The sequence below is a fragment of the Pinus tabuliformis genome, chromosome J (genome assembly GCF_031772625.1).
Source record: "Pinus tabuliformis cultivar Carrire ecotype Pingquan chromosome J, CPIR1, whole genome shotgun sequence".
NCBI classification, from domain to species: domain Eukaryota; kingdom Viridiplantae; phylum Streptophyta; class Pinopsida; order Pinales; family Pinaceae; genus Pinus; species Pinus tabuliformis.
In genome coordinates, this window is record NC_142295.1 from 463953246 (window position 1) to 463972200 (window position 18955).

The 18955-nt window shown below is 37.7% G+C and overlaps 1 pseudogene; it reads right to left on the reverse strand.

The window, feature by feature from the left end:
- Positions 1 to 7420: 7420 nt before the first annotated feature.
- LOC149227851 (uncharacterized) lies at positions 7421 to 7960 on the reverse strand (annotated as a pseudogene).
- Positions 7961 to 18955: the final 10995 nt, after the last annotated feature.

Below are 18955 nucleotides of genomic sequence, written 5' to 3' on the forward strand. Positions count from 1 at the left end.
CCGTTTAAAATAAATTTTAACGACGCTTTAGACACAACTTGTTTTTTCACTTTTAAAGAGTCGAGAAAAAGCTAAAGATGACTCTAGTCTCCTTTGATGTTTTAACGAGCCCAAAGTGACAAATGCTCGGATGGACTTTTTCCATTATAGAGTCTGAAAAAGGCCAAAAGGAACTGCTCTGGAGTTCTAGGCAGAGGATGTGCCAAACTTTTAGCAAAACCGCAGAATACTTTTTAGGGTACGGGCGGTCGATCTTCCTGAATGCTGTGTTCAGTGCATTGCGATCAGTAAGGCGGCCGACACGGCTTCCTAAGGATAAAGGTTTTATGCCTATAGGGGTCTCCCAATATATACGCGACGGTACGTGGGAGCACAATCCGTACTGGCGCTATCGTCTCTCAGGAGGAATCACCCACCATCAACGAGATCGACAGTCACCAGGTTTTACGACGCCGGAACACGTCTCTAGCCTAGACCTCTATGTTGTGCGTTATGTTGCAAAGCGCTGTTAAGTTCATTCAATTTATTTTAGGTTGATCTTTTTAGAAGTTTGCCTTTTGAGGTTCACCACGAGATGTATGGTACAATTCCTAAATGCAGTCTAAAGATGATAAGCAAGCTTTATATATTTTCAACTTATGAAAATCCTAGCTACAAAGGGAAAAGAAAGACACCATCTTTTCTCAAAGAGAAATCAGCACACTCTAATGCACTTTTCCTAAATCAAACATGCAAACTATCAAGATGCAAATGCACAATGCAGGTGTTTGTTTTCCGCTTTCTTAGTATTGATGCCTACAAAGAAAGCTTTTTGTACAACTTTGAATTTGCTTTTAAATGACAAATACAAACAAGTTTACTTTTTCGAAATCAGAGAGGGTAGAAGAGATTACAACACTTAACGATTTTCGAAATGAACACTTGTTTCGACACTTAAAAGAGACAAACTCAAACCACAAGCAAAAGTAAATGTATAATCAACTGCAAACAGCCAATGAACTCTCTCCTAAGATCACAATCAACAGATCTGAATCAAGGGCTACAGGATGACTATTCCACTCTTGCAAAGGAAAACTGTAAATGACGCCACAAACACATAAAAACACTCACAGTCTTTTTGTACAAAAGGAGGCGGAATTTAAGCAGAGAAAAGGAGTTATCAGACTGGCACCTATGCTGGTTACAGGCTGCAAAAATCAGAGATCAAAACAAGGCAAAACAGAGCAGAGAACCCCAGCTGCACAAGGCCAAACTGGTTCAGCGCAACCTCAACACAGGGGTTTTGACATTCAGCGCAGGTAGCCTTCACGGGACTTGCGTTGAAATGCAGAATCCCTTCACAGGGTCTGCGCTGAAGGAGAAACTCTCGTTTCTCACTGGGTTCTGGGTCACAGATTGCTATTTAATCTATTGTTTTAGGCCAAATAAAAGCAACAAGCAAGGTACAATCAAAGGGATGCTTTGAGGGGGTACTAAGATCTATCACAAAGGATCATCAAATCATTTGTGAGTCCATTGTTCAGATCATAGACAAGTCCAGTGATTGGATCAAAGCAGCAACTGTCTACTTTGCATCTGGGAATAACAGATGCAGTTCGTTGTTGCTGTCGAGTCTACGAAACAAACAATGATAGAAACACAAATAAGATGACTAAACAGATCTCCCCAGTGGAGTCGCCAATTTGTTGTGGGGAAAAATGCCTATGCAGGACGATCCTATCCACCTAAGGTGTGACAGTGCCTTAGCAACAAATAGAGACAGCTATTCTAGTATTCTTCCTTTATGAATTAAGAATGAAGAGAGATATATGGACTAACCGGTGTCTTCCGTTTGTCCCTCGATCCGGTCTCTCTTCTCTTGGAGGGTTCCCAGCTACTTGCTTTCTCGCTCGCCCAGCTTCAAGAGGTTTCTGCAAGATCACAAGAAGAGAAAACTACACAAGACATGGATTCATATTCATAACTAGTTCAGGATTAGAAATAAACTAAACATACTAATGCAATCATACATCAAAGATACATCAGTATATAGGAGAAACCAAGATATCTTTATTGATGAATAGCAAGGTTCAGGAAGAGATACAACCCAGAGGGCTCCAATCCAGCATCTCCTTCCCGGCAAATGGAATTCCTATCTTCACCCCCTTCAAAGCATTAAGCACCCAATGATTCCAATCTCAAACCAACAGCAATTCTTTGCAATAACAAAATTCCCGCCTCCAGATCTCATGGAGGAGAGATCCATATATAGATTTTTGGAGAGAGGATGAGTCAGCTTGAGATCTGACTAGTGTCCTCTCCCTCTGTCAGTTCTTGATTCCACTTGGAGGTTCTTGCTTCCACTTGGAGATTAGGAACCTCTTACTCATCACCAATCGAATTCACTGAGGCAAGTGTCATTGAGGAAGATTCTGGAAGTTTCCTGGGTCTTGACACCTCTTGGAATGAACTTGCCATTTGGCAATTCTCGCTCAGCGCAGGTAGCCAGTGTTGGCTTTGACATTCAGCGCAGACAGCTAGTGTTGGCTTTGACATTCAGCGCAGACAGCTAGTGGAGCCACTGAATTGATCCTGAATTGACTTGTTTTTGAGCAGTTTCTGGTGGAGAACTTCTGTGAATTGCTGTGGTTTGTTAGCCTTGTTCCTCTAGGGGTAGGAACAACATGTTTAGGGACTTTGGATCCCTTAGATTATGGACATTTCATGCTCAATGCTGTAAGGCACAAAAATGTCTATAACACATTGCATTCAACAACTTTATGTCAAAATTCATTACACAAATAACAATAACCATAGAAATGACTTATGTCCCTGGTGGCAAATTTCCTTCTTTGTTTTCTTCCTTGAGGGAACCTTCTTGTTTGTTGCATCTTCCATTGATTAGTCACCATTTACTTTCTCTTACATTCTACTGCAACATGTCCAAGATCATGGTAATAAAAACACTCGATATCTTTCAAGGAAGAAAAAAATCTCCTTTGAGATATGTTGATGGCAAAAAATGACCAAAATTAGCATTTAGGTAGACCACCTGATTAGGGCCCCATTTAAGCCGTTATCCATTTGGGATGGTGGTTATGACTGGTTCTAATGGGTCTAGTTACCCTCTCATCCTTCCTGCTAACTTGTGATCTATCTAATTACTTATCAACAGGAAGAAACAATCAAACATACCTCCTTGTAGTGCACTTCCAAGAAAGCAGCCCTTAAGCTGAAACAAGGGCTTAACCAAACCACACTAGAGTTTTCCCATGCGTAAGGATACTTCTAAAAATCTATTGAATTAATTTCTAAATGAAAATCTACTCTAAAATGTAGGCAACAAAAAATATATCCTAAATCTATCTCGATTGGGAAGATATAGATATGGCCCCAATCGAGAGCAAGATAATGAAGTTTGGACCAAATTTTAATTTAGAATAAAATGAAGTCAATAAGTGAAGAAAATAGTTCTAGGACTTACTACTAATTCAAGCAAGTATACATATTCAATGATCTGACGAATAGTCATAAGATCTCTGCTGCAAATACATCTAAATCCAAATAAAATGAATTCAAAACCAGTGACATGACTGCATTAAGGAAATAGTTCTCATAAAACAATCATGTATTTAACCGTAATGATATGTCCATATATTCAAATTCATTTCTGAACTTGATATCAATTAGATCCAACAAGAAAATATAGTTTTTCATTGATTAAATAAACATATAATTAAATTGAATCCACAGTAGTGTAGAACTCATAAATTAGACACTTATCTGGATCAACAATTGAATCAAATTGAATTAAAAGAAGACTATCAATTGGCCTTTAACCTTGATGATAGCATACAAAAGTTTCAAATCTAATCAAATCTCTCTGAGTACGTGAAATTCTCAGAAAATTTCATGATAGCATGAAATTTTCAGAGTTGTAACACATATTTTTAAATATGGTCCAAAAGATACCTAATTCTCTATAATATTCAGTCCCCTAAAGTAGTGCAAAAAGCCCTCTTTTTGCAAATAATTGGAACCCTTGTCTCCTTCTCAAAATTATTATTTATAATTTACAAAAAAATCTCCCCAAAACTAGAGTTGTTGAAGGAAGGACTCAAATTTCCGATTTTAGTTGAAATGAATCTATTTCTTATTCTTACTGGTGCAATTCCAATGATCCAAGATCCCTTTGCTTCATCCTCTCCAGCAAATTATCTGCGAAAAATAAAATTAAAACCAATTAAAAATCAAGAGAAAACTCAGATTTCTAAATTTATGAAAAGCCATTAACTAATTCAAATCTAACTCATCAAATTAATAAAATAAAATTCTAGCTTTGCATTAATTCTCTTTGGATATATTCTCTAGTAAAATTGTTAATATGAAACGAATTTGCAACAACAAGCCCTTTGAGCAAATTAAAATGCTTTAAAACAAACTCCAAAATTGATCTTTTTATGTAATTTCATTACCTTCACTTATGCTAACTTTTTTGGAGTGTTTAATGACCAAATCTAGTCATGAAACTAGCTCTAGATTCTTCTCCATGAAATAATCTCTCCAACAAGCTCTTGCTTGCCTCATTTGACTGAATAAATTCCAAAGATATTTCTTTACTAGAATTACATTTTTGGTCAAATTAATTTTAATGTTTTAATTTGTTAAACAAACATGGACAACAAGAGAGATATGAAAGATAAAACATGCAAGTACAGTTTTTATTGACAAATGATATACATTTACAGTATATTGTTTGACCGTTGGGTTTCACATCCCAAGGTCTCTTGGACTCCTTTTGTCCATTCGGCTTCCACACTAACCCATTGAGGATTAGGTGTCCAACATTCCCCCCCTTAATCCGAAGGGTTATGTATGAGTCCAAGAAGAGAGCTGTAATACAAAATGTGCAAAAATGCATAGCAGCACTAGGCTGAATGTGCTCTTTGAAATGTTGGTATAAAGGGTGGTGGTTTAAGGATGACCACCAACACTGGAATGCTTAGTGCAGTTCCCAGAACTCTTCCAAAATTGGCAAGAAACTGAAGTTTTCTGCTAGAGGAAGTGCTCCTATTGTTTTGAAGAGGGAAACCTTCAACCATGAAAGGGAGGTCTCACCCCGTATAAAAGGGAGAACTTCAACCTGAAAAGGGAAGTCTCAACCTGTGATGGTTTAAGGATGACCAACAACTCTAGAATGCTTAATGCAATTCCTGGAACTCTTCCAAAACTGGTAAGAAGCTGGAGTCTTCTGCTAGAGGAAGTGTTCTCAATTTTGTTCCTGGAATTATTCCAAAACTGGCAAGAAGCTGAAGTCTTCTGCTAGAGGAAGTGTCCCAGATTTCCAACTAAAGGCATGTTCAGGGGCATCTTTGTCTCTGGCTACAACTTTGAAACTGGTGTGGCAGGTTGTGGCTCAGGCTCGCTTGATGTGACTTTGAAGCTTGTAGATGACCATCATTTCCCCCCCTGTCAGATACAAGGTGAGATGATGGAGAAAACTCAACTGCAAGACTGTTCAATACTCTGGAACAAGTTCTGACATGTGTTTGAAATATCTTCTTAGTTGTTGATGCCCATTGCCAAGAAGCGATCCATCCAAGATGAATCTTTGTTCTTGCAAGACGTTTGTTTTTGAAGCATCTGTGTGAAGAATGACTGGTTTTATGATAGTGCTTACATGGATGAAGATCAAAACAATGATCTTTCAGATGGCCAACTCGGTCACAGTGTTGGCATTTCACGATCTGTTGTTGTTGTTGTTGTTGCTATGGAAGAGGGGCAGAGTCTGGAACATCTGAAGCTGAACTGTCATGAGGAGCAGGTGAATTGTCATGAATGAATCCAACACTCTGAAACTGAATGGGCTTGGCGTAGTCTGGAATATGAAAGGACAAGTCCTTGTCATATCCACGACCAGTTCTGTGCTTGTTGTGGACAAGCCATTCCCAAGGTCTGATGATGGGCTTGGGAAGTGCAGACTGAGTTTCTGCATCTGCATTTACAACTGCTGCTTTATTTGAATGAACTGTAACATTATTGACTTGCTGCTGATGGGTGGTTGTCTCAATGTTCTGAACAAAAACAGGTTCAGAATGATGTCTATTTTGATGTAGCTCTTCTTGCTGTAGCTGTGATTCAAGCTGCAAAAAATCAATCTTTTCCTGTGCATTTTGTAGACAGACCTGAATATCTGTGAGAGAAACTTTGCTGACTTTTAATGTATCATGAGTAGTAGACGACATTAGAGTTTTGAGGAACTCTAATACTTCACTGATTCTAGCCATTTTTTTTCAATGTCAGATTTACACCTTACAACTACTACTTAGTGCAGAAAAGTAATACCTACTCACAATACACGACAATATCCTTTATACATGTGCAACAAATGATCAGAGTTCAACCAGCAAGCACTGATTACAATCCATTACATGAAAATAAGAGTTTACTCATGACCAGCATTATGTTCTGACAAAACAACCGACAAAATTTTTCTCCATAAAAGATTACAATCAGCCCACCAAACTCTTTATGCAGCAGTTGAAGCAAGGAATTAATGCACTATAATGAATTTTAAATACAAAGCCACACTGGGGCAGCAGCAACTGCAAACTTGCTTGAATCCTTCAAATACTCCTTCACTTTCTTGGCCAGTGGAAAAGAATAGTCAAGTTCAATAGCGACTGTAACCATTCATGATAACATGTGGAGTAGCTACAATTGTGGGATTACAGATTCCCAGAGAAAGAATTGTACATAATCTCATAATCTTATGTGGAACAATGCAGATATATAAACTAAGTCAACATTGCAATTTCAAGGGTTTCATAGTAGCACATGCATATGAACATGCATCTTAGCCTATGCTCAATCAGTATCTCAATGTCTGGCAAATTTCTACCACTGGCAATCTCAATTAATATGTGGAAGCTTACCTTTCAATTCCTGGCAAATTCACATTTTATCATTTGCATGCAGAAGCTTATCAAACACCTGTTCACATATTTCATGGTTCATGAAAACTCAATAAAAATCAATCACTGTATGTGAAGTTTCCTTCATCCTCATTCATATTTTAACTATCAATCCCATCAACTTCGAATGCTCTCATAATTCAGATTCATTACCACAATTACATTCACATATGCTGGATTCAATCAAAAGCTTGGCATTTCACTCACTCTGGGCCATTATCTATATGGTTTCCATTTCACATTAAATTGCACAAAGTTTTGTCTCAACCAAACCTCAATACAATAGCCCTTTTAATTCTGGTTTTAAGCCCAAAATCTTCTTCTTGAATCATTTCCACAATCATTTATATATGGGTTTCAGTATCTGATTTCATATACTCAGAAGTCAATGAGACAATGCCCCATCATTTAATTTTAACATTATTTTAAATGAACCAATATCAAATATATAAGTGCGCCCTTCCCGTTCATACAAAGAAACAAAGCTTAATTACAAAGGCCAAGAATATTTGCATTAAAAATGCACTTATGCATGCTGTAATCCATTTGTCACTTCCACTCATGCAAGATCGCATATTCAGTGCTACAGAGCTTGCTTCCGCTAAGCCAGCAAGAGCAATAACAGTCCATCATAAAAACTCAGTTGGGAAGATTAATAGAATCGAAGCTGGAATGAAGATAAACAGAGAATATCCATAAAGACACCACAGCTGCACCAAGGGTGTTGATATGCCCAAGTAACGGAGGAGGAAATAAAATCCGAGGGGTACCAAACAGATGTATCCATAAATCAAGCACGCAGCCCAGCTCATATAATTAATGTCATAATGCCAGTCAATTTTATCTTCACTCTTTATGGAAGACAAATAGGAAGCATAATTTCCCAGTGTCGTTACCGCAAATACAAGAGTTGTGGAAATCCAAAGAGGCCCATACCTGTATCACATGTCAGGATTATGTTGAACCTTTTCACAAAAGTCTCCACGGTGGGGATATAATGTGCACATACTTCTGTCTATACCATGTTAATTCAACGCATATGCAAGCGCTGTATACCAAAGCTCATTAGACAGCGCATATCAAAACGCATTCAATATTCCCACTCAAACGCTGTGTCAAACGACAACACGACAGTTTAATACCATATATACGCTGGACCAAACAACGTTAATAAGCTGAACTCTTGCACACTTACGGTGTATACCATTCAACGTTCAATAAACCAAACGATTTATACCACTGGACTCCATTCAATATATACAACGTTAAAACAATGTTCAAATGATTCAGCCACAACGTTATACCATTCAACATTCAAGCCACAACGTTATACCAAAGTCGTTTTAACACATATACCATTCAAACGTTAAAGCAATACATGTATCTCTGCGTGGCGCAGCAGATTCATTCAACAACGTTCAAATGATTCAAAACCGCATTCAACTTCTAACATAACGCATTCATTCAACATCATTAATATTCAAAAACCATGCGCATACCATTCAACTTCGAACCATACGCATACCAGGAGCTGGTGGCGTATCTCTGCAGTGGCACCGTCAGACCTCAGCGCTAAAACAGGAAATGACAGTGCTGTAAAAATTGACAGTATGGACAGATGTGCAGTGCTGGCAGAGGCAGGTTATTTCAGGTCTGAGGGGAATAAGGCAGAGTCAGAGGTCAGGTAACGCAGAACTGACATATATATAGAGACCACAAAACAAGTGGCTCAAATTGGGGTAGGACCAGCAATCGCCCGCTCTAATACCATGTTAAATACACATGGACAACAAGAGAGATATGAAAGATAAAACATGCAAGTACAATTTTTATTGACAAATGATATACATTTATAGTATATTGTTTGACCGTTGGGTTTCACATTCCAAGGTCTCTTGGACTCCTTTTTTCCATTCGGCTTCCACACTAACCCATTGAGGATTAGGTGTCCAACATAATTCAATAAAATTAAAAAAATATAACAAAAACAAAAAAAAACAAAGAAAACAATAAAATATTAAAATAAATTCTAAATAAACCAAATCAATTAATCACAAATAAAAATGGCCCAAGGAAGGGCTTATACATTAAATGTGAGGAGAAAAAAGTGGAGAGAGGGGCATGTGGAATGTGGAGCCTCCTCCCAACTCCATTATTAGTCCCTGCCTCCGGTATCGCAGGGACTATAGCGTTCGATCGAGCGTTGACCAGGTATTAAATCACTTTGACCGATTAACTAATTGTAGATTTTCAGAGCTTAACCAAAGTTTATTGCTAACAATTTTGCGTTATGAAAATTTTAACCAAACTTTTGAATTGAGCCTCTTATTGCAGGCTTCACGTGCCCCAATGCTGTTTTTAGCGAGGGGAAGCTATTTTATCCTAAGTTTTTAAACTGACTGTTGGGGCAAGTTATTTTATTTAAAGTTTTTGAAACAAAGGTCGAAGCAAAGTTTTCGTTTTCAAAGTTGTTGAGACAACATCGCATAAACCCGTCGAGCTTACAAGCTTACACTTGTCACTGTTGGCTGCCAGGATTGTTTACAGCTGCCACGTTCATTCCACCACCCTCTTACGCCCTCTTCCTCTCTTCATTGCATTGCAAACATGTTGTTCTTCCACTCTTCATTCCATTGCATGTTAGCTTCCGCTCGGGTTTGTTCAGGCTGCCGGGATGAAAATTCATTGAAATGATCTCTGTTCCAGGCACGTTTATTGAAATGATCTTTGAGGTAACAACCACAACCCTCTGTATTCCCATGCTGAAGTCACAAACAAAAAATTCTATTGTTGAATATGAAATACCTGAAATTGTTTACGCTTCTTCCTGTATGTAGGATTAGTGGTAGCATCAATCTAGCTTGATAGAAGGGCGAATGCACCCATTTTCACCGGCCTGGTAAAATAGACAGAAAAATCACAGGGGGTTGCTAGCATCGTTTAAAATCTGTCGAGAAATCCTGTAGAAACAAGGCAGTAGACACAGATATCTGATCTCTGCTAGTGTGATGGTAATGACCAGAAGAACAAACATGGATTCCAGAACTTCATGCTCATCAAAGTTGAGCTTGTGGAAGGATTCCATCTCCCAAAAAGTTCCGCCTGTAAATTCGTTAGCACATATTCATTCAATGTTTTCTTTTCTTTCCATGCACATATTCTTGTTGTAATGACAGTGTCCAAATTATTTATTGCAAATATTTTTGTTATAATTAATTACATGAAAGATTTCATTGTTATTTATATTACGCAGAAAATACTTGTGTAGCAACGGAGCGGAAGACGCAAGTTGCAGGCCAACCAAGGCAGGGGGAAGGTAAGTAGTGAGGCTCAACCCTTTCTGATTCCTTCGCCCATCTCAGTTATACAAAATAAAATAAAAAAAGAGAAGCACCGCTTGCAAAATATTACACTCTTTCTTCTGAACAATGAAAAATGTTCCATTTTTAAATAAGTTACTGGTCTAGTCGACTCCTAGCGAGCTGGGCCAGTGCAGAAGCCTAACTTTCATGGACTTGTCAGTGAATAATCTTCAGGGTCTGATACCACTCGGTCTGGCTTCTCTGGATCACATAATGGAATTAGGAATATCTAGAAATTCCTTGACGGGGAATCTCGACGGGAGATTTCTAGCCAATTGGACGAATTTGGTGTCGCTTCAGCTGCAAAACAACTTAATCTCAGGGAGCATACCTCCGGAAGTGGGGATGTTGAAGAGACTCGAACTCCTATTCCTCTTTCACAATTCCTTTGAGGGGCACATTCCGGCAGAGATAGGGAACTGTTCCAACTTGCAGAAGCTTGACATTTCACATAATTCTTTAACCGGACTGATTCCTGCCGAGCTTGGAAAGTTAACATCTCTCGTCATACTGAATCTCTTTGAAAATGGCTTGACGGGAAGAATTCCAGAGGAACTCAGAGAATTGAAGGCACTGACAATGCTAGACATTTCCGGCAATAATCTGATGGGATCCATACCGGAGGGCATATTCCGGCTTCCTAATTTGAGCCTTCTTTATCTGCATAACAACAATTTATCTGGAACAATCTCTGGCAGTTTTGGAAAATACAGTAATTTGACAAAGGTAAGCCTATCCAACAACAGTCTCACCGGAAACCTAAAGACTAATTTCATATTGTGTTTGGTGGCAAGAAGTTGAGAGGCGGTGGTAGCCAGCTACCTGAGAGGTGGCAGACGACCTCTTCGATTCCTCGGCGGGCATTTGCGATCACCCAGAAGACGTGCGTGACATCAGTGAGAGGCAACGTGGGTTGCATGCAAGCACGATGTGGACCAACGTGGGTTGCATATCAGCAGGGACTACCGCTGCTTGCGGATCTTGTTTATATACACAATGTAACGTAGTTTAAAGCCTCCTTGGAAACAAAAAATCTTTGTACATTTATATATGGTAAATGCTTTCTTGGTTTGGGGAACGTTCCCCGTGACCTCTTTTAATGTTGTTTTCCCGGAGGATATGGTTGGGAGGCCTAGGGAGAAATGATTTCGGAAGAAACCTCCGAGAAGTTTTGTGAGGTTTTTTCTGTGATCATTTCCTCTTAAGAATTTTTTTGGCTTTTTTTAGTTTGCGTGCGCGCATATATATATATATATATATATATATATATATATATATATATATATATATATATATATATATATATATATATATATATATAGATATATATATATATATATAAATTAATAAAATAATTAAATATTTATAAATTAATTATGTGTAATTAAAATAAATTAGATTAGTTTAATTGACTAACAACATTTATTGATAGAAACTTAATTAAATAATTAAAAATGTTATTTACAAGCTAAGTAATCTAATTAGCTTAATTAATTGAAATAATTAATTTATTTCAACTATAACAATAATTAATTTATCTTAACTAAAATTAATTAGATTAACTAATTAAATAAGTTATATTACATATTTAACTATACAAATTTATAAAAATTATAAGATACACATTTACATATTTCAATGCCTAGGCAATGAAATTCAACCAAACTTTGAACAAACGTCATTTTCAAATCACAAGTCCAAATTCAGCTAAATTTGAGCTGTTGGGAAGTTGGCGAGAAACCACACAAAATGGAGCAATCAAAGTGGAAAACCGAGAAAAGTGAAAATATCCCAAATAAAGTATCATATAAGTGATTTGACCAAAATTTACATGGAGGGTCCCCATAATAAAATTTCAAAAATTATTGGGGTGTTGTGGCCACAACGATTGGCGACACATGGTGATGAAAGAATTATCTCCGGTTAAGATGATAAGACTACGTTTTACCAAAGATTGAAAATAAAGCTTTCCATTTTTTTTCACACATAGCACCATTCCCAAGGGTTCCACATAAGATAAAAACAAAGTAAAAAAATCCCATAAAGATAAAATCACTTAAGTGCCCAATTCTAAGACAATGAATCTAAATATAAGGAATAATCATTCTCTTATGTTCTCTCCATCATTGGATAGTAAAGATAGTTAGGAGGTGTTAAAGATTAACACGCATCTATTAGATATAAAATTACCTCTTTTCTACTGACATTGGTTCATTTCCAGCAGGCCTATTCAGTACCCTGACGAAGATATCTCAGTACCATGTATGCATCGAATCACTGCCAGCAAGCTTTTTTAGTACTTTGGTGGGTTTTCACACACTTCCTAGACATATGTGCCTTCAACTTCCTTTTGCCACCCTTTTGATTAACACATTTTGAGAATTGCTTTTAGCACATGGGTAAAGAGAGAAGGTGATGTAGATTTATGAAGGAACGAAAATAAATATAGATATAAACAGAAACACAAAGCTACAATGAAAACATAACTCATTAATAACAAAGTATTGAAAACAATTTACATGGAGAATGGAAATAAATTAGCTCATGCAATGAAAACTTATCTCTAAGAAGAGGTGTAGCGGTTACATGCCTTTTGAACTGTGTTACAATGAGGCTCAGAGGCCTTTTTATTATTGAGAAATAATGGAAAACCCTAAACATATAAAAACCTAACCCTGGGAGATGAAGCACCAAAAGTCTGTGTGCCTCGTTTGGGTTAGTTGGTACATAAACTTCCCGGGGTCGTAACTTTGGCATATGATACCTCGTTAGAAAGATCTATCCGAGGACAATAAATTTCAATAGTAAACTTGTAATTGCCACACCTATTTTGGAGTCTTCCCATTTTCCAAAAAAAGGTCGTTTAAGGCCTCAAAATGGGTCCGGAAGTTTAAGACCCAAAAAACTACCAAAAATAGTAAGTTGTGCTACAATTAAGGACACTGAAAGAAACAGTGGTGGGGGTCCAAGTGGAATAGGAGGGTGGCCACCAATATCCACTTTAATCAATTAGGTGGTACAAGAGGTTTTTTACTTAAATCAAGAGATGTAATACCATTTGAGTTTGACCCCACTAGTGTTATCTTCATCTACCAAAGTAGAGGATTTTATACATGGATGAATATGGGAGGGATTCGAAGCAAAAAATGGAGACAATTCATTCCTTTATAAAGATGAGCTTATACCACATGAATATAATCTCAATGTTCCCCATGGTCAATTAATGCACGAAAAAGGTGAAAACTTGATAAAAATGACTTTTAGGTAGATGAAATCCTATTGAAAAGGGAGAGTAAAAAATTTCCCCATGCATGCCCACCAAGGTTGCGTAAGAAAGATTCCCCCATTAAGATTTCAGAAATATCCCTCACTCCAAACTAAACAAATTGGAAGACCACACTTTAAAAATTGCAAATGGAAAAAGAAAATTCAAAACCAGAAGGATAAGATGAATGGAAAGCCAAGATTCATAGAAAACTTTAGCCAAACAATATATAAAAATATACCTCAACTAAAGAGTAAATATGAAGAAAACAAGTGCGTCTGACTTAAGTCGAGATGTTAGGAATTTTTATCTTGCGAAGTTGTGCATAATTGGGCTTTTTAGTCAAACAAAACTCCTAAATCTAGACAACAACAATGATTAAAAGATGAATTTAAATCAGATGTCCCTTGCTTTACAAAATTCTTGTTTCAAAATCAAGACTCAATTGAAAACTTAGCAAGGGTTTAATGAAGGCATAAAAAAAGTTCAGAAACTCCTTGATTTAGCTTATTTGCAATTTGATTAGTATCTTAATTGCTTTGCCTAGCCCAAAAGCAACCAAAACGAGACGAGTGAATTCCAAATATTAGCAACCATGGGTTGTTAGATTTTCAAATAAATTCTCAAGACTTGCAAAAAAAATCTTAGATCAACTAGAACCTAAAATAAATTTGTGACTAAAGTCATAATGGAAACTAGTAAAAGATGAACATAAACATATGAAATTTATCTTTGAAAACTATGGTTATAATTTACCTTAAAGGTCTTGACCTTTTCCAAATTCTAGGCTTTACATAAGTAATCTCCTCTTATGATAAAAATAAAAAAAATGAAAAAAATGCAACCTTAATGAAATTTACATATGCCCATGATTATCAGTTTTATTAAATCTACTCTAAGGTGAGCAGTAAGCCTATGAAAAACATTTACCAAGAGAGAAATGGTTTCATGCTCAGGATTAAATATTCCTTAAAATGTTTAGATTTGTGCTTTCAATAATAATACTAACATGAAAATCAACCCAATTTAAAATTGCTTTGTGTTGCTACTTTGATATTATTTTTGCAAATTTATATGTAATGGCCTTCTCTTCGGGCTTTCCATGTCAAAGTTTATAGAACTTGCAGAGCTAATTTGTAGGAAACATATGTCTAAGAAAGGGGATTTTGCAATGCAATAGTTGAACTCCATGTTGAAATATGACAATGAGAATATTCCAATTTAATTTGTCCTTGAATTAAATTGTGAATTAAAATCGAATTTAGTCTTAACAGCTACTTGGAAATAATTAATTAATTTATTTTAAATTAATTAGTTGGAGAAATTCAAGTTAGAAGTCATTCTGAAGTCATGTAAGAGTTATCCCTTAAATTAAGGAGATAAGATTGAGTTATATTTGAGTTGTAATTAATTAACTCAGTTTACTGAGTTAAGTCTAGTTAAATTAGTTCCAAATTGTTTGAGGAACTAATAGTGAGTTAACAATCAATTGATGCATTAATGCACTCAACTAGTTTACTCCAGTTAACTGAAGATTCCCTCATTAGAAACTCATGCATGTCTATTCTGAGAAAGACCTAGTTGAGATTAATGTTCAAGGAAAATGTACTATTAGTTGCATGTGTTTTATTGTGGAGAAAACTCATGCATGCAGTCAAGGATTCATCCTTGAGGATTGCGCTGTTTTGAAGGTTTGCTTTTTCCACTTGGTAATAGGCTAATCATCCACAAGGAACATCACAAGGAAATAGGAGCTTGGAGGGCAGAGAGGAAGGCTGGAGAGAAGCCAAGATTGCCTATGAGCATCTGTGAGGATTGTACTGAGAGCTGGCTAGCTATGAGAGCTAAGGATTTGTATAATTCCTATGTATTTCCACCATGTATGATAATACAATAGTGTGGGGTTTTTATCTGAGACTTTCCCCAAAGTATTTTCATGCGTATTGTGCCATTGATTAATATTATTCTGGTTATAACGTTCAGCTCGATCTTTAAGCTTCCGCAAATTGATAGTAGAAGTAGGTTATAGTATTCTACTTTGATTTATATTGCATTATCGGGTTAACCTATCACATATTTTCTACATGGTATCAGAGCTATGAACAATATACTGAGAAGAGAATTCGAAGTTTGAAGTTCAGGGTTGCAGGTGCAAATCGAATTCATATCATACTTCAAGGTTGGACAATGGCGTTCTATGGCTTGAGACTCGAGTATGCCTTGGAAGGTAGCTCGAATTACATAGCATGGAAAGATAGAATGGAGGCTGTATTAGAAGACAATGGCTTGAAGGAATTCATTGATCAAGAAATCCCAAAGCCAACTTCAACTAATGCACAAGAGTTGGATGAGTGGAAGAAGTGTGTGGCGAAGGCGAGACAGATCATCCTTGAGGGAGTTCGAGACCATATTGTCTCGAGTCTCCATGGGAAGGATACTCCATTTTCAATGTGGAAGACATTGAAGGACCTCTACTAGAACAGTAGCGACCAGAGGAAATTGGCGCTCAAGGTTAAGCTTCTAAGAATCAATGTGGAGAAGGGCGATACTATTTCCACATATTTGAACAAGCTCACTACCTACAGAGATGAGCTTGGCAGTGTGGGAATAAATATTGCCGATGATGATATGGTGGCCTCGCTCTCCTTGGCCTTCCAAAGAGTTGGAATAGCTACCAGGACTCTGTGAATGGAAGGGAGAAACTGCCGGATTGGGAACGATTGTGGTTGAATATTATGTAGGAGAAGATCAGGAGGAGCACACGAGATGGTTCTTCATCCAAGAATGATGATGAAGAAAATCTGGCCTTAGCAAGTAAGGCAAGGAAAGGGAAGGGGAAGGCTTCCCATCTCAAATTGAATTCTTCTCATGGAGGGAAGAAGGGTGACATGTCTAAAGTAAGATGATTTAAATGTCACAAGATGGGACGTTATGCGACTAATTGCCCATTGAACAAGTCCAAGAAGGGATCCTCAGAAGGATCGGAAGGTGAGGCATTAGCCTATCAATTCGAAATGGACTTTACCCTCATCGCATGCATGGTTTCATCGATGATGGGTTATGTATGGTATCTTGATAGTGGAGCCTCATTCCACATGACCGGTGATAAAAATTTATTCAGTGCCTTGGATGAGAAAGACATCAATATGCGCATAGAGATGGGTGACGATGGAAGGTATAGTGTTTCAGGAGTGGGCACAGTTGCTTTTTAGAGGGAGCATGGAGCTCCTCTCACCTTGAAAGATGTGATGTATGTGCCTGGACTGAAGAAGAACTTGGTAGCGGTTGCGATGTTGGAGGAAAAAGGCTACAATGTTGTCTTCAGTAAAGGAAAGGCATTCCTAAGACACATAGCCACGAGTCAGACCAAGAGGATAGGGATTCAGGTGAAGAATCTCTATAAAATAGAGGTAGATGATTATGCAACATTGAGTACGAAAGAAAAATTGGTGCAAAGCCAAGACATTGGCGAGTTGTGGCATAGGCGGTTGGGCCATTTGCATCATGGGGCTTTGAAGATAATGCAACAGATATATACAAGACTTCCCAAAGGTAAACTTGAGCAAGTTGACACATGCAAAGGTTGTACCTTGGGAAAGTACACCAAGTCTTCCTTTCATGATCGAAATAGTCTAATAGAGGCTATCTTAGGGCGAGTTCATACTGATTTGTGTGGACCATTCTCGACGACATCCACAGTGAAGCAAAGGTATTATGTGATTTTCATTGATGACTATTCTCGTAAATGTTGGATTTATTTCATGCAGAAGAAGGACCAAACTTTCACAAAGTTTTGTGAGTTCAAAGCTTTGGTCGAGAAATGTTAAGTTATGGTATGTTCTATGCTTATAACAATTTACTTCTTTTTCTTATTATATTCCAAAGATTAGCAATCACATGTACATAAAGTAAAGTGCAGATAGAACATTAAACGATCGACAGAAAACAAACCAAGACAAGAGACACAAGATGTGGCGGCTAGCCAGGGACAAACCCCACAATGTGTGGCGAAAACCTTTGATCAAATCTTCTTTTATCTTCAAGAATTCAGCAGAGAGAAATAGTACAATAAATCTGATTCATATCAGCAGTAGCAAACCCTAGATCAGCAACATTAGCATTAGCGGCTTCATCATCAAACTAGGGCAGACGATATCTCACAAACCAACTGTCGGATCAGCTTGATTCCACCACCAAAAGTTGCGGCTTCTAGAGGAGGTTCAGATGAACCTACAACATAGTTCAGATGAGGAGATCTTCTAGTACAAGCAGGTCAACCTTTACTTCTGCAGTTGCAGCTTCAGTTTCGGCAGTTTCCGGCTTCAAACTAGGGCAGTCGATATCTTGCAAATCGTCCGTCGGATTGACTTCATTCCACCACCAAAAGTTGCAGCTTTCAAAGGAGATCCAGATGGACCTATAGTGTAGTTCTAAGGAGGAGATATAATGGTCAACTCTAGTCAAACTTTGGATCTGCAGTTGCAGCTTTATGTTCAACAGCTTCCAGCTTCACATGTGTGAGAGAGAGACCCTTTTCTGCGCAATACAGAAGAGACTCATTTCTGCGCAGTAGAGAGAGAGATGTGATGAGATGAGTGAGTCCAAATGAGGAAAAGTCATCCTATATTTATACCCAATGTTGGTGATTGAATAGATGCGACTGTTGGGCTTCTGAGCCTACATGAGTTGTAGGTCGGCTTGATAATAATTCCATAATCAAAATAAATTCATATCTTCACGAATACTTATCGGAATCGAATGATATTTATATCAATCCTACACCTCTCGACGAGAGGAATTTAATAAAAATATTATCAGCCATGAATAATATGACCCACATGAACTTTTTCCCTAGTTTCCAATTTTAACACTCCCTCTCAACTAGGGAGAACTTCATCTGCATATCGGTCGTTACTATTCATCCATCAAATGCATTGCCTTGTACAGCCTATCCCTTGCCCTGCTCTGCTCTATTCTACCTGTTCTGCTCTATCTTGTTCTGCCTTGTACTGATCTGTATTGTTCTACTCTGTTCTGCTCTGCTCTTGCATTGTTCTGTTATGCTCTGCTTTTGTCTGAATTATGAAGAAGAAGAAATGATCGAGGATGTATCATACTGACTCAAAGTCAGCGTCAGAGTTTGTACCACTAGTCCCAGACCAGTCTCAACCAACCCGAAGTCAGCGTCATAGTGAGTACAACTCCACTGGTCCCAGACCAATATCATCCTCCACTGACTCAAAGTCAGTCTCAGAGTGCGTACCACTGGTCCCAGACCAGTCTCAACTGACCCGAAGTCAACGTCATTGTATGTACCACTCCTACCACTGGTCCCAGACCAGTATCATAGTCTCAGAGAGTGTACCATTGGTCCT